Source organism: Pelodiscus sinensis, chromosome 4, assembly GCF_052426305.1.
Source record: "Pelodiscus sinensis isolate ZL-2025 chromosome 4, ASM5242630v1, whole genome shotgun sequence".
Taxonomy (NCBI): Eukaryota; Metazoa; Chordata; order Testudines; family Trionychidae; genus Pelodiscus; species Pelodiscus sinensis.
The window spans coordinates 135,040,675-135,058,036 of NC_143055.1; the positions used below are offsets into that span (position 1 = coordinate 135,040,675).

At 45.4% G+C, this 17,362-nt stretch overlaps 1 long non-coding RNA gene across 5 annotated transcripts in view; it reads left to right on the forward strand.

The window, feature by feature from the left end:
- The window catches only part of LOC112546584 (uncharacterized), a 387,426-nt gene that overhangs the window by 64,458 nt on the left and 305,606 nt on the right, over nt 1–17,362 (forward strand). For all 5 annotated transcript variants that reach the window (XR_012903931.2, XR_003090320.3, XR_012903930.2 and 2 more), the window contains exon 2: nt 9,018–9,159. This is a non-coding gene — a long non-coding RNA (uncharacterized LOC112546584). The remainder of the gene's footprint in view (nt 1–9,017; nt 9,160–17,362) is intronic.

Below are 17,362 nucleotides of genomic sequence, written 5' to 3' on the forward strand. Positions count from 1 at the left end.
AAAGTCTTTCTTCACACAGTGCACAGTCAATCTGTGGAACTCCTTGCCAGAGGATGTTGGGATGACCAGGACGTTAACAGGGTTCAGAAAAGAACTAGGCAAATCCATGGAGAAGAGGTCCATCGATGGCTATTAGCCAGGATGGGGAGGACTGGTGTCCATAGCCTCTGTTGGTCAGAAGATGGGAATGGGTGACGGGCTGGATCACTGGATGATTCCCTGTTCTGTTCATTCTCTCTGGGGCACCTGGCACTGGCCAATGTCGGCAGACAGGACCCTGGGCTACGTGGACCTTTGGTCTGACCAAGTGTTTCTGTTCTTATATTCTTTTTTTTTTTTAAGAAAGCCTTTGCTCATTTCTTGGCATGCATATTTTTAATATGCTTCCATAATTTTTCTTCTTTTCTGGTTTCCAGTCACAGCCAGGATTGGAACTAGAATAGATGAGGTACTCACGCTCTAAAAGGCTATTCTCGTATTAGTGCAAATCCAATTATACAGACTCAGTAATTCCAACTTTGATTCAGTGGGTGTTTTTTGTCCATTGTCTTCCCTGGAGTTTGGATCAAGCCATTGATTGGCTAGGATAATCATCTAAACCTCTGGGCATTTATTTCTCTGAGCTATAGCCAAATTCAATGTCAGTAGTTTAAATATTGTTACGCACTGATCTGAAATATTAACATTAACAAGCAAAATGCTAGTACATGTAAATGAACACTATCCAGAAAGCTAAATTACTTTGTTTTTACATTCCTGAGAGTTAAGAGAATGTTGCCTTGAATTTTGAACTTCCTATTTATGCCACAACCCCAACGATGTATGCTTATTTTTGGATTCCTCATTGGTCCTGTAATTGGAAATTTCTTTCTTAAATTTAAAATGAGGGTGGCTTTTGTATGATGCGGTTCTCTTTGTGGGAAGACTATTAACTGCAGGTTATATTGAAGGATTAACTCACAATTTATGAAGAGGCAATTATGTAAACAGATTTTCTTTTCCGATTAGATATGTGTGTTTTTAGAGAACTCTTGAGTTGTGTATGCAGGAGACAAACTGAAGGGAAAATTCAAACAGTTTAAGTTTCACTTCAAAGCTTCATGAGTAATACCATGCAAATTAGTATGTAAACACAGCTAAGTATAATAAGGTCCGAAGCCTTAGAGGACTTTTATATACAAAGAAATTGACTGTGATAGCAATTCTATTATAATTGAGCTATTCCAGAATAACTCACTGTGTGGATGTGCTATTCCAAACCAAAAGTGGCTTTTTTTCTGGAAGCAGGGTAATTAGTTTAGAATAAAATCACGTGTTTTGGGACAGTGTCCTGTTATTCTGGAATAGCTAAATTTGTAATGGAATAGCAATAGAGGAATAGTGATTCTGAAGTAGCTACGCTGGTCCATTTCGCCTTAGGCAAACCAGGCCTAAGGTTTAATTGCACCAGGACCCACTATGCATAATTCTGTGATGGACTGATGTGGAGTAGGAAAGCTTATAAAAGGGAACGGCTCCATTTAAGCCTCAGCCTCTCACTCCCATTTCAGAGTGGGGAAGGAAAAGCTAGAAACCTGAGCCCCTCAGCTAGGCAAGTTTTCTTCAAATATAGAATGAACTACAGACTAGAATCTTAAACCTCTGCACTGAATCCTACCCCCAATTAAAAGGACGCTCCGCAATTAGCAGGAACTTGTTTACTGTTTCATGTGTGTCATCCACCTGCATTTACCGTCCCCTTCATTCATAGCAAGAGCTGTCATAGTATTCTGAGGGCATCCCTTTCCCCATTTGCATGGGTTCTTGTGTTAAGCTTTTACGGTTTTGATAGGTTTTGTGGCATGTCCTACAGAGTGTGGAAAACTAGGAAACCGCATGTAATTCTGCCTTTCTGAAATAGGGTTTTCACTTTGCGCTTAATCTAGCTAATAAGATCTGGGGGGTGGCGGGGAGGCATGGCAGGACAAAACCAAAACCTCCACCAACTTCTGGTACTTAGAGGTAATAAAATGGAACAAATTCAATTATTAGAGGCTTTTCACTGAACAAATACCAGCCTGCTGGCACAATGACACCGTGCTGGCTAAAGTTCTGGTCCAGACTCCTTTCAGTGGGCGATAGATCTGGCCCCTCCAGAAGAAGGATGCAAATGCAAAGCAGTGGAGACTCTGTGTATGCTGATGGGAGAAGTTCTCCCACTGGCAAAGCCTGCCCACCTCCCTGAGAGGCAGGAGCAAGGTGGGCAAGAGAACCTCCCCCCCATTAACCTAGTGCTGTTTGCAGCGAGCTGTAGGATGGTTTAGCTGCATCACTCCTAGTTCTACCCACCTCATTTCCGAGAGCAGACCTGGCCTGAGCAGAGAACCGATATGGAGGATGAGGATGGGGCCTGCTTCTTACTAAAACGTAAGGCCGCTATACAGTATTTTGGCAGGGGATGGGGCTTTCAGGCCAGAATGTCTTTATTTACACATACTTCTTCCAGGCCTTTGCATTCTCCTTATGGGGTCTCAAGCAGCCATCGTGTAAATGAGACCTCTGACGTGTAGGATCTTGCACTGCAGGCGTCGCAGAAAGAATGTCCATGTCATGGTCGCAGGCTGCCCCTGGAACCTGCAAGATCTTGCTACTGTCCGATGTAGTTCTGCTGGGAACCAGAAAACTAGCTCGGTCAAAAGAGGAGGAGACTGGCATGTTCCCCCGTGGAAATACTGGGGTTTGATTTTGAACTGAACCTCACGCTTGTGCAAGGGTGTGAAAAGTGCCTTCAGGGCCCCGTACGGGCAACTCTGAATTTGGGTCCAGGGGCATAGCCAATTTTATAGCCCTGAACAATGTGTCACAGACTGTGAAATAAGCCCTTCCCCATGAAATCTGATGTGTCCTTCTTCCTAGCAGCACCTCGTCAAAGAGGGCTTCCCTGTTCCAACTGGGCAGGGGAAGGAAGGACAGAACCTGTCCCTCCCCGAAGACTGCTCTGGTGAGGGAGGGAGGACCATCTCTGAGTGCCTGCCCCTGCTGCTGGATGCTCTCTGGGACTGAGCAGCAGCATGAGATTCCTGCAGCTGGAGGAGACTCGTGGAGTTGAATCCTATTTTCCCTGAGCTGCTGGGAGGGTACCATCAAAGAGGGCTTCCTAGCTCCGACTGGGCAGGGGAAGAGCAGGACCCGTCCCTCCCCAGTTTCTTGCTGTGTGTACAGTGCACAGCACAAAGGGGAGATCTGTGAAACTAGAATAAATACTTAACATGAGCCTGCATCAATTTCAGCTTCCCATTGGATAGACCTCAAGCTACAGTGGAGGTGTGTCTGGGCGGGAAGAGGAAAAGGAGAAAAAGACAGCAGTTAGAAATGCTTTGTTTAGCAAGCAGCACACAAGCAAATGGGTGTTTGAATACAGCTCCATGTATACATCTAGACACGAAGACTGTGGGCCAACTCGCTCTTGGGAAGCAGTGACTCAGAGGAAGGCTCAGGGTGGCTAATCCTCTGAATTTGAGCATTTGGTGCAATGCTGTAGCCAAAATGGCCAATGTAATCTTTCCGTCTATCAACAGGGGAAGCTTGAGTAGGGGTAGCGAGGTTATTATACCTCTGTATTTGTCGGTGGAATACTATACCTCTGGCAATACTATGGAATGCTATGTCCATTTCTGGTGTCAATAATTCAAGAAAGATGTTGATATTGGAGCAGTTTTGGGGAAGAGCCAAGAAAATAATTAAGGGATTAGAAAGCTCGCCTTTAGAGTGATAGACTTCAGGAGCTCCAGCTACGGAGTTTAACAAAGAAAAGATTAAGGGGTGACTTAATCGCACTCTGTAAGAACCTCCGTGAAGATCCCGTGCTTGTTAATGATCTGTTCAATGTAGCGGGCAAAAGTGTAACAATGCAAAAGCTTCAAGGTAGTTATATAAATTTAGACAGGAAATAAGGCGTAAATGTTAAGGGTAATTAACCATTGGAACAATTTACTCAGGGTCACAGTGTAAACTCCTTCATTGGCAACTTCACCTCCAATTTTGATTTCAGAGAAGTATTCTGCTTCAGGTCTCTGAGCAAAAAGGAAAAAAAAAGGGGTGGGGAGGTGGGGGGAGACTGAAAGGGGACATGTTCTCCTTAACCTCTGATGGTAGGACAAGAAGCAGGAAGGGAGGTTTAGGTTGGATATTAGCAAAAACTTCCTGTCAGGGTGGTTAAACACTAGAATAAATTGTCCATGTTCCTTGCCCATGTAATTTGCCGTGTTAGTGTACTTTTGCATAACCACACTTCTTGGATTTCCAAGCTACACTAGTGGCTTTTCTCAGTCTGTGATTATCTAGAATGCTGCAGCCTTTCCTTATTACTACACCACTTAGGACAGTGCCAGCCCCCAAGCAGCATAGAGGCAGACCCAGCTGTTCAGTGGAACGGGTTCTGGGAACCCAGTACACGTGTTCTGAGCACTGTCTGTATATAGACGCACACTTTGTGTTTGTCCAGACTGACCAGGATTGATTTTGTAAGGTCAGCTTTCATTGTTTCTGTTGTACTGCTCCAGCCCGATCCCGTTTTCCTTGTGTTCTTTTGTGAGACAAAGGGCGAGAGACTGACCGCAGCTATCCAAGAGAAAGATGTATCAGCTGGCTCATAGGTTGGCCACCATCTTGGCCTACACCAGGGTTTGAGTAGGGAGCCTCTGAGGTGAAAGCACAAGTCTCTAAAGCTAACAAGCAGCCTCTCTTGTTGAAGGCTGTAACAAACTTGTGTCCCTTGGAGATGGGGCACAGACAGGACAGATAACTCAGGGCATTCTAGTAAGATTTTGAATCTGTCAGCCACAGATTAGATTCTCCAGAGCCTTGCCATCATCTCGTTAGGCAAATAAATGAAGTGAGCAGATGTTCTAAATGGGAACCACTCCAAGCTGAGCTTGTTGGGAAATCTGACCTGTAAAGAATTCTAAAGAAATGTAAGAAAGTCTGACCCTGCCAAATGTCTAACTTGGCCAAACTTCAGTTGACCCCACGGGAGCAAAATGGGGGCGGTGTTACTTATTCCCCTCTCCTCACTGTCCTCATGGAGTCAGATAAACTCTGGGGGGGTTTCCTTTGTGACACTCTAGCTCGCACAGAAGTAAATGATTCCTGTTTAAACGTTGCCTAGTATTTCTGAAGTACTGAGCGGGTATGCAGGTAACACAAAATGCTATTGTGCACCCCCCCTCCCCACCCGATATGCATGCCACAGTGCTGACATTTCAGAGCTTGCAGGCATGAAAGAGGCCATGGAAAGATTGTGTACAAGCAGCAGGCCTATGGAGGTAGCTGAAAGAAGGCATTTTCAGCTCATGCATTTCGTTTTAATTCCATTTGTATTTGCTTGACTTTTATAATAAGATGCGATAAAGAACTTTTGACAGCACATGAACAGGGAGCAAAGATGCTCTCTGGTCAGGAGGACATTGCTAAGTCACTGTTTGTTCAGTGTATTAAGACTTTAGACCAAATCCAGTAAATGGACATAATTATTGACTTCAGTTTGAGGATCTGGCCCATAATATTGCTCTTGGAAAACTTAGGAGCTGTAGCACCTGTTCATATCTACCAAGTGTCAATGAGCCAGATTCTGATATGTGGATGCATGTTAAGTAGTACCTTTGTTGCACAAGGATTGCCACTCACACCAGAGGATATGCCAGGGATAGCAGAGATTCATGGATTTTAAGGCTATATCAGACCATTCTAACCATCCAGTTCAACCCCCAGCAATAGAAGTTTACCTGTGTCAAGACCCATAACTCATAGACTTAGAACAGCTTTGTCAGAAAGATAGAAGATGCGGGAACCTGCGATCCCTGGGTTCATGGAAAGGGGTCCACACTGGTCATCCTACTCATTGCAAAATGTATGTGCAGGTAATGCGTAAGGAGTCGTGTATTCTGTTTTCAAGGCATTGCAGTTAAAGGCAGTTCATACAGAGGTAGTGTGTCTCAAAACAGACTTCTCCAGACAGGAACTGGGGAGACCTGAATCTCCCTGGTCTGCCCTTCGGTGTCTTAAAAGGCCATTACTTTGGGTTACTTGGCAAAGCCCTGGCTGGGATGATTTAGTTGGGGATTGGTCCTGCTTGGACTAGAGATCTTCTGAGGTCTCTTCCCACCCCAGTCTTCTATTATTCTGTGAACCTGGGAAACGGAGGAAAAACAAGGGAGCTTGTGTCTCTCACTAACAGAAGTTAGTCCGATAAAAGATAATCCTTCTCTGCCTTGTTTTCCCCAAGAGGAGAAGATTGTTTTGCCTCACTTCAAACTTGGAGGGGCCTGTGTGTGCTTTGGTATTTGGCATGCATGTGTCTGGAACAGAGAGATAAGGGGTACATCGTGTTTCAAGGAAAAACAGGGTAGAAAGTGGATTGGTTAAATCTAGTTTCAAATGACGCACACTGTACTGTTTGCCTATAAACAAGTAGGGGGTAGAAAGATAGTTTGGATGTAACTTTGGGAGCACACCTGCTGCCTCAAGTAGATGTAGCAACACTTTGTGAGACAGCTTCCGGCAGACTGGTGCCTCGCAGACCCATTTTCCTGCACTTTTTTATTATTATGGTCTTACAGCAATTAAACTGACCATCGCTGATGATTTGCTCTCTTGGGTATATGTCATGGTGAAGCAAAGTGTGGTCAAGTGTGGTACTTGGCAGGACCAGTATTAGCTGGCATACCTGGGCTAGCGATGGACAGCACTCTTTTCAGCAGAGCCTGAGCAATGAGAAGAGCATATTAAACACCACCCTGAAATTACATTTTCTCGCTTGGGTCATTTACCACTCTATTGCGTTGTGGGACGCAAATTCTGATCTCTGGTGGCCGAGGCTGTTTGCTGAAGGAATGCTGTGCGTGTGATTAGTGCCCTAGGCCTCCTGATAACCTCCAGCATATCATTAAGCCATCTAATGACTGTATGGCCCATTGACCTCCATCATTCATTCGTTAACAATGTTTGTTATTTACATGCACTAGAGACATTACCGCTGAGTATTACTCCCCCTTCTCCCATCATAACACTAGATGAACTCCCTCAACAGAACACCAAAATCCAGTAAATTGGCCCTAATGAGATGATTTGGTGTACAAACAAATTAAGTGTGTTTATTGTTTGTAGATGAGTAGATCTTTATTTATTTTTTTCCTACAGGCCAACTCCTTGTCATCAAGGTTTGACTTTCACAATCCAGCAAATTAAACAACAATCTGGAACTGGAGCGAGGATAAAACTGGGCAAAATGAATGGGAAATAATTGGTGTCCATATTTAAAATATCACTTTTTCAATGGTGCAGAGAGAAAGCAGCTGGAATTATCACCTATGTATAAAAGTTTGAGGGGACTGTGTTAGTCTGTAACTTAGAAAACAATGAGTTGTCTTGCAACACCTTAGAGATCAACAAAAAATACATATGGCACCATGAGCTTTCATGGGCACAACCCACTGAAGATGTGAGTTTTGCCCACAGAAGCTCATTATACCATATGCACTCTTTACTAGTCTCTAAGCCCTGTTCTACACCGGGGAGTTATTTCAAAATAACAAGTGGCGTGTCCACACTACCAGGCCCGTTATTTCGAACTAACAGGCTGGTTATTTTGAAATCTGTACTCCTGATTGCCAGAGGGAATAAGTTTATTTCCAAAGTTATTTCAGGAGCTATTATTTTGAAATAAATAATTCCCTAGTGTAGTCATGCCCTAAGGTGGTACAGGACCTCACCTTCAATGTAGCATTTAAAGCTATCTTTATGGAAAGCCTTTGGGAGTAGGTAACAATTCCTTGCTTTTCTATAATACTGCTGCTCAGTAGATCTCTGAGAAGGTCATTATCATCACCCCATTTTATACATGGGGAAAATGAGGTAGTGGAAGGCAAAGTGACTTGACCAATGTTCACCAGCAGTCTAAAGCTCATTGAAATTCAGTTGGATTTTGACACTTACCTCCTTGTGGATCCTCTGAAAATCTTAGCCTTAATGAGATTAAGGGGCTAGTTTACAGCCATGTTGTAATTTGCATTTTCCTTTTCAATTAAGCATTTATCAGAATGCAGAAACTCACTGTAAATTATTGTAACTAAAATTCAGCATAGAAAGTCGGTTATGTTTTCAGTTACTAGTATAGTTATGCTTTGCTTAAACATCTACCCAGGTTGGTAAATTAATCTGTTAATTAAAATCATTGCATTCCAGTAGGTGGAGGAGGGGGGGTTGCATTTCGTTTATGGGAAATTGAGGCTGAAGGAGGATCTGAAATAAACAACCAAATAGCCCTTTTCTCTGCCTAATAATGTGAGAGAAGCTTTAGATGCTGACTCCATCTAAATCAACAGGAGGGTTTTTTCCCCCCATTGACTTCAGTAGGCCTCATCCCAAGCCACTGAGGCCAATGAAAAGAATGTTACTGACTTCAGTGAAGCCCACGGTTCACAGACACGTGCCATAGCATTATGCTGCTGAAAAAATACGGCCTCAAGCCTTACCCTTCAGTTTCGTTATGATTCAGGTGGTGGAGCGAGTGGCTCCAATCCAGGGATTTTGTTATCAGCTCCATTATTGGTTATGGTTTGGAGAATAGACCAGTTTTGCCCCTTAAGTGTTTTCTGTAGGGAAAATAAACTGTTTGTTCCTCCAAAACTCAAAAATTCATAGATTCATCCCAAACAACCGGCCAAAACCAAACCAAAACACGCCCCTGCCTCCCCCTGAAAAGGGACAATTGGGACAATTATGTATGATCTGAATAACACAGGCCAGTGAACTGCACACAGACAATTCTGCACCAAGCCTCTAACCTTTGCGTGGGCTATAGCCCAACCTTTAGGAACACATTGTCTTGATTTAAAGAGCTGGAGTATCCATCCAGTCCTTGTTAGGGACTCCGATGGCTAATTCTCCTCCCTACAAGCAGTTGGTGTCTTATTTTTAGTTTGAACCCATCAAGGTTCCGTTTGCAAACATTAGACCTTGTTATGCCTTTTTTCTGCTAGATGAAAAAGCCATCTCCAATCAGAAATCTCCTCCCCTGTGAGTACTTGTGGACCATGCTGAAGTCACCTCTTAACCTTCTCTTGGATCAACGAAGCAGAGTCTTTCTGGCCAGCCGGGCATCCACACTCCAGGCTAAGAAAGGTGAGAGCAAATTATCCTCTCTTTTCAGGGATTTTCTCCTTTGAAAATTAGCCACTGTAAACTCTTACCTTAAACGAATGCTGCTCTTTGCTTAGTTTGGACTTCATATTTCATCGTTCATGAGCTGTTGCTATTTAGCAGTACTGGATACTGGGATATGGTTTTCCTGTAGGCTTGGTACATTTGGCTGTGTGTCTGGCAGCAGGATTATTTTGTCTAGAGTTTTCCCTTTTTGTTTTAATTTACTAGCTATTATGTATCCCTGTCATGGTTTTATTATGTTGCAGGGACATTTTCAGCCCTTTTTAGTTTTGAGTTGACAGTTCTGCTAATGCTGAACTGCTCAGGAAATCTGACTCTTCTGGTGGATATATATGCCATGTCCCTTTGTTTTAATGCGCTGGGTAGCATTATAATGGTTTTCAAATTACATTTGCTGTTGCATGCTCCTTCGTGACAAGTAGTGAAGTTCAGCCATTCCTACCCAAGCAAACACAACCATGACTTGATTCAGAATACAGGCTGCTTACTGCAACTTCAACTCCTCCTCTGGCAATTAGTCCCCAGAGCCAGCCTCCTCCGCCATCCCTGTGATGACTCAGGAAAGCTTGAGAAGCACAGGGGTATCCTCAAACAGTCCGGGAGCAGTGCAGAAAGACAGGAACTGGGGCCTTCCTACACTAACACTCCTGGGCCAAATTCTGGGCCGGGCCTCCAGGAGATGCAGCCCAAGGAGACAGGTAGCAAAGGGACCTTCATGTTGTCCTTGCTCCCTGTAGGTCCAGGGGCTCTGGGGCCCCACTGTAAGCTAGAACAGTCCTCCGCTATTCCCCACAAGTGACCCTCCGACCCACAGGGCTGAGAGCTCTCCTCCCTCCTTATGGCTTGATCTCCGCGGGTCAGAGAGAAGTTGTGGGGAAGGCAGGCTGCTCTGGTCTTAGAAGTCACTGGTCCCTCTTTCTCTTCCTTTGTTTCTCAAGGGCACCGAACACTCTCCCTTTACTACATACCAAGGGCTTTCCCTTCCAGCAGAGCGGTGGCTCTGGAACAGCTCACCCTCCTGCTTGGGCCATGAGAACTCCTCTCCTGCTCCTGCCTTAACCACTGGGCAATGCTCTTTGCTTTCCTGCTGCTACAGACCCAGGTGCTTGTTACAGGGCAGCTTGCCAACAGGCTGGTGCTCTCACAGCTCTGGTCAAAGAGTGAGCCCTGCCTGGGCTGAATGGGGGATCCCAGATTAGGAGCAAGGTTTGTCACTGTGGTAGGGAGCAAGAAGGCTCCCTTCGGGGCCCGAGTCAGCAGGGAGAAAAGGCGAAGAAGCTGTGGTGAGTGGGAGTGTCATGGCACAAGCATCCCCTGCCAATGTTTGTGCCTGCACCCTCTTCCTCTCTCTCCGTGGTGGATCGTCTGCGACTCAGCCCTCTAGCTGTCACGTGCAGCCTGCCTAGGATAAGAGAGCAAAGCCCTTCCAGGGTACAAGTCCAATGGGGCCTTGCTCTGTGCTCCTGGAACATCTTTCTCAAGTGGTCCCTGCTCTGCACCCCCGGATCCTTCCCTGGAGGCAACATCTTCACCCTTCACGGGCCTCTTTGGCCCCAGCTCTGCAGGTAGGTCACTAAAAAAGTTTGATTCCCCTGCTGGTGGCAGGGAGACCCAGGCTCACCTGCTACTCCAGATCCCAGCCCAGAGACCATACTGATAGCCACCCTGCAGTGCTCCCTTATGCTGCTCTAATTCCCTGAATCACTGCCCCATGGCTTTAGCACATTCTTCACCCCCATCTCAGGGCTTTGTCCTGGTTTAGTCCCAGCAGCTAGCCCAGAGCACCTTCACATTCCCCTCAGCCTCGCCTCGCCTCGCCTCGCCTCGCCTCGCCTCGCCTCGCCTCTGTTACTCTAGCAAGGAACTGAGCTCATGCTGGCCCTGCAGCTCTTCTTATACTAGCCTGCTGGGCCCTGATTGGCTACTTCCCAGACAGCCACTCTACGCTGCTTGGAGGACCTCTCTAGTGCCCTTTTACTGTGGCAGGGTGTGGTGGGGTCACCAGGTCTCCAGCAGCTGCCCTCTGGACCTAGCCCACCCCATCACAGGAGAAAGCTGTTCAGGAATGGAAACTTGGGAGAAACCCTTGCAAGCTAGAAAGGCTGGATGGGATAAAACCTGAGTTTGTGTCATTCTGGTTTAACCAGGCAAAGACAGTGCGTTTCTTGAGGCTTACTGGGCTAGTAGGTATGGTAGAGTGACCTATGTTTATGAGGGGGTGGCTGGGAGCCTGTCACATGACTTTGCAGTGTCCCTGTGCCTGAAGGAATCATAGGGGGTATTGCTCTGCTCCAGGGAATTGAAGAGCTGGTGAAATGCAAAGGAGGCTGCCTCACCTCAGTGGGTAGAGGAGGCGGCCAGGATGCTCTCCCTGAGGTGATTGCAACTGAGGCAACAAGGAGCATGTGAGGATGGGGGGGGGGGGGTGAGAAGGGCATCTGGGAAAAGCATCGGACCAGTGAGACCCAACTCTGAGGCAGAGCTGTTGGAAATGTTCTAATTATCACATGTTCAAGAAATCTTTTAGGTCAAGAAAATTCAAACCTGACCATTTGTGTTAACATTTAGGGGAGGAGGGTAGCAGGGGGAGTTAGACCAACTGCAGAGCTGGCTGAAATTCTTTGATGGTCAAAAAAATTGTCAAAAGTTTGACATTCCCAGCTTGCTTTTTTAAAAACTGGTAAAATATTTGAAAAATTCCTACCAAACTTGCTGCTGTTGTTTTCACTCGCTCTGCATGAGGGTTTGCAGGGGACAAGGGGGCCTAGTCCCTTACCTCTTCTCCCTTGTAGTTTCCACAGACCAGTTAATGAGAAACCATCTCTCAGGCATGAATCTCTCTCTCTCTCTCTCTCCCTCTCTCTCTCTCTCTCTCTCTCTCACACACACACCTCTCCCCAATGCTCTGTGCGTGCGCACACCCCCCCCTCTCCCCAATGCTGTGCGTGCGCGCACCCCCCCCCCCCAATGCTGCACAGGATTTTATTTTTGTCACTAATTGTAGATTTATATTAATGAGCTGAATCAGTTGCTGCCATTTCCGTGTATTTCTCTTCAACGCTTTTTTTCCTTTTTATATTTTAGTTCATAGTTTCTCCAAACAAAGTTACTTTGGTTCCAGACTTCAATGTCCCTCTGGGGGAATTAGATTGATATCTCTTAATTAATAGAGTATTTATGACACTATATCTAGACTGGTCAGTTTTCCTGTTTGGCCAATCATATATATAGTAGCCCAGCGTCTGAGAGTCTGTAACGCCGAAATGCTGGCTGTTCCCTCTGGGCAGCCCGTGCTGCTTGGGGAGTGTGGGGCCCAAACGGCCACTTGCTCCCCCGCGGTGGCCCGGCTGAGTGGCACAGAAGTCAGCCGAGTGCCATCGAGGGAGGGGAAGGGGGGCAGGGCTGTGACGTGCGGCGTGACAGCGGCTGCAGGCCCCTCCCTCTGGCCGTGAATGTCACCGCCCCACCCCCCTTCGCCTCCCACCATGGCGCTTGGCTGACTTCTGCGCCGCTCAGCCGGGCTGCCATGGGGGAGCAAGTGGCGCAAGCAGCCATTCGGGCTTTGTGCTCCCCATGCAGCACGGGTAGTGCAGAGCCCAAACAGCTGTTTGAGCTCCGCGGTCCCCCGAGTGAGAGGCAGGAGTGGGAGGAGAAGAGAAAGAGAGAGACAGAGAGAGAGGCAGGAGGCGGAGGAGAGCTGAGAGAGAGGGGGAAGGGAGGCAGTAGCAGGAGGAAAGAGAGAGAGAGAGAGAGAGAGAGATGGAGCGAGAGACCGGATGCTCAGGAGAGAAGACCGACGTGGAGGAGAGACCTGAAAATCCCGTCTTATGACGGGCTAATTGGCTAGTTCATAAGAATAGCCAGGCTGGGTCAGACTAAAGGCCCATCTAGCCCAGTGTCCTATTTTCAACAGTGGCCAATGCCAGATGCCCCAGAGGGAGGGAGCACAACAGGTAATCCTCATGTTATCCCTCCCTTGTCACCCACCTCACAAGACAGAGGCTGGGGACACAATTTCTACCCATCCTGGCTAATAGCCATTGATGGATCTAACCTCCGTGAATCTATCTAGCTCTTTTTTAAACCCTGTTAAAGTTCTAGCCTGCACCGCATCCTCTGGCAAGGAGTTCCACAGGTTGACTGTGCGCTGAGTGAAGAAAAATTTCCTTTTTTTTGATTTGTTTTAAACCTGCTGCCTATTACTTTCATTTGGTGACCCCTAGCTTTTATATTGTGGGATAGCTCAGTGGTTTGAGCACTGGCCTGCTAAACCCAGGGTTGTGAGTTCAATCCTTGAGGGGGCTATTTAGGGATCTGGGGCAAAATCTGTCAGGGCTGGTACTTGGTCCTGCCATGAGGGCAGGGGACTGGACTCAATGACCTCTCAAGGTCCCTTCCAGCTCTATGAGATAGGTGTACCTCTATAGTTTCAACTAATTTGCCTAGTGCTGACATTAGACTTACCGGTGTGTAATTACCAGGATCACCTCTAGTGCCCTTTTTAAATATTGGTATCACATTAGCTATCTTCCAATCATTAGGTAGGGAAGCTGATTTAAAGGATAACTTACAAACCATGGTTAATAGTTTTGCAATTTCCCATTTGAGTTCTTTCAGAACTCTTGGGTGAATGCCATCTGGTCCTGGTGACTTGTTACTGTTAAATTTATCAATTTGTTCCAAAACCTCCTCTAATGGGACAATTCATTTAGCTTCTCCGCTATGACTTTATCATCTTTGAGTGCTCCTTTAGCGTCTCGATCGTCCAAGGGCCCCACTGGGTGTTTACTTAGCTTCCTGTTACTGATGTACTTAAAAAACATTTTACTATTACTTTTTGAGTTTTTGGCTAGCTGTTTCTTCAAATTCTTTTTTGGCTTTTCTTATATTTTTACACTTAATTTGACAAAGTTTATGGTCTTTTCTATTTTCCTCACTAGGATTTGACTTCCACCTTTTGAAGGATGTCTTTTTATCTGTCTCTGCTTCTTTTACCTGGTTCTTAATCCATGGTGGAATTTGTTTTGTTCTCTTACTGTGTTTTTAAATTTGGGGTATAAATTTAAGTTGGGCCTTTATTGTGTCTTTGAAATTTTCTTGTAATCTTCCCAGCCACAGAACATTGGTTTTCCAGAATCCTTTCAGGTAACCGTTCTTGTCCACTAGTTTCAAAGTTCTCATGGTTGCCCAAGAAGACCTACTGAATAGTAGTTTAATATAATCCATTTATAATGGCCCCGTTGCTATGACAGATGAGTGCTAATGGCCATTCTTTCCAAAGACAGGAAGTCAGATTGTGTTATCCATCTCTATCCCGTGGGCACTAAATCAGAATTCCTAATGGATGTAAACTAATGTAGTGCTATTGAATTCATTACAACTGTGCCAATTTATATCAGTTGAGGAATGGGCTTATCTGGAAACTTTTCTCCCAGTTTCCCCCATTTTATTCATTCTGCCTCATCTCCTTTTCTTCTAGTTTCATGGATAAGAAACTATTCATGTGTGGTTGTGGCAAAGAGCTGGGTTTGCATCTTGAGTGGACCATTTTTGTGAATACAGCTGATCATTCTGACATCCAGAGAATGGGAGTCATTGTCATCTGCCTAGTTGCATTGCATGTCCTTGAAAAGCCTCTCTCTTTTGGCAAGTTGTCTGCTGCTTATTTAAAAAATCAGTTAATATTGCATTCCAGATGTTATGCTCCCTATCAGGGTTTCTGTGAGGAATAACATAGCACCTGTCATAAACTAAATCAAAGGTCTAGTAGAAGAATTATGAACTGAAGAGTTTATGGGATCATTTGCTGGGCATTCATTATGATTTAATATCTGATTAAATCATTTCTAGAACTATGGAAGCCTTCAAAATGTAACTTTGATCTTATTCATTAGGACTTGAAGAGCATAGTTAATATGATCTCTTCCTTGACACCTATCAACTTGATATTCCTTTTTCTTGACTCAGAAACCCACTCTCAAAACTACAACCGCATGTGGCAGAAAAAGCATTCAAAAGCCCAACTGGGTGGATAATGTAATTACTTTAGAGAAGCTGTAATAGACTTCCTCTCCCCCATCAACACATATACATATGTTGATATGTCACACTGGTGATAAATTCCACTCATCAGGCACCGTTGACTTCCTCACTTGCACTCTACCCATCTCCTCCTGGATTTATGATACCATCTCAAACCTTTGAGCAGTGCCATGGAAAAATAAATCAAGCTACCAGAGATCTGTTTCCATCCACACTTCTCCAAATGGGGAGTGCCCCTGCAAGATTAGATTAGCTCAAGTTTGTAGGGTGATCATAGGGGTCACTTTCATTGATTCAGAACATCAAACTCTGTCTTACGTGAGGGATGGATTTAAGATGCTATTTCATTTCATGAGCTAGGAGTTTTGTACCATTGGAAAGGGAGACTTCTCGCCTTGCAGCAGGATGTACAGCTCAGACTTCTCGCCTTCAAAGGTCTTGACACTTCTCACTTTACAGCTGCAAAATCAACACTGGCAGGAAAGCTATCATCAGTCAATCTCAGATGTTTATGACTCGTATTAGTTGTATGTTTCCAGTCTTGGGTGGACTGTTAAGCTGGACACCTGGGCCAAGCTGAAAGTCAGGCTCTTAAATCCATACTTGCCCACATAAATAAGCGTCTGATTTTGCAAAAGTATTGAGCACCCAACATCTTCTCTCAGTGGGCAGGGAAGTCTGTGTTCATCACTTCTGTCAAGCCATCTTATCCTGTGCCAGATTGGGCTGCCTACCTTGTCTGGCTGGCATGTGTTTTATATATTCACAGTTTGTAGCAATGCTAGTGGTATCGGAGTCAAGTTCATGTACTGGACACTCAACTTATTGGCATTTGTTATACTACATGGCCTGACTTTGGTTCACAGTCTTTGACTTAGATCTCAGGTCTTGAATCAGGCCTACAACATTTCCACTGATTTTCATTGGGCTTTGGATAAGGAACTACACGAGTTCTTTGGCCACATCTTCACTATGTGGAAGATCTGTGCTGCTGTTGTCGATCTTCCAGACTTTGATTTAGTGGGTCTAGTAAAGATCCACTAAATCAAACTCAGATGCTGGCACTCCTGCTCTTAGCGAGGATTAAAGAAAGCTGATGGGAGCATTTGTTCCCATTGACCTCCCACTGTGCAAACCACGCAGAAACTTGAGTAAAGATACATTGACTTCAGCTATGTAATTAACATAGCTGGAGCTGAGTACCTTAATTCCACCTTCCCCTGTAGTGTAGACCTGGCCTACGTGTAAAATCAGGTCTGTTCCCTGTATTCGGGGAAAATGCTGTTGGCTGCACTCAAAGCCAGCTCAGGAATGCAGCCAGTAACTTTGGCCCATTCTGTCCTCATGTTGGTGGAGGAGCAATAGGGAAGAGAATCCCAATTATTAGAACCAGTCCATCTATCTCCAGGGGAGCGAAGAGCCATGCCAGGCCCCTGGGGCAGGAAAGCCCCTGGCTCTGCATTCCTGGAAGGGATGGGGCCTCAGGTGGAAGGGGCAGGGCCAGAAGCAGCAAACACCCCACATCAGCCCCACCACAACCTCCAGCCCTGCCCAGAGCTCAGGACACGCCCAGCCCTTAAGAGCCACCCAGTTCATGCTGCACGGCACTCCAGTGGGAATTGAAAGGACCCTGGGGCAGCTGGTCTCTTTGCTCCCCCATCAGTGAACTTGTCTATCTCCTATCACTGCTGGATCCAAATGGTTCAGTCTCGTCTGGGTGTTCCTGGAAGCTTTGTTTCAGTTCAAAAGGAATCTAACCCTGATTTTTCAATGAGTGATGACTCATCTTCCTAGTCATCCATCAATAGCACAAAGGCAGACACCTGTTTGTAATGGACATTTACAACTCTTCCTTGTGCCGCAGGAGAAAACATAATAAGGAAATGAAACCTGAAGAATTCAGTTTTAATCTGAAGAAACTAAGCCATACGTTTTGAAAGTATTCCAAGGCTGCCAATGGTACATTCAGCATGGCCAGTCCTGCTTCAGCAAAGTTCCAATTAAAGCACATCCAATTAGAACATTCAGAGGTACTAACTAAAACAAATAAAAGACAAAATCACACCACCACCTCCACCGTTAGCCTGCTAAGGAACCGGTTAGTAAATAAAAACCAATT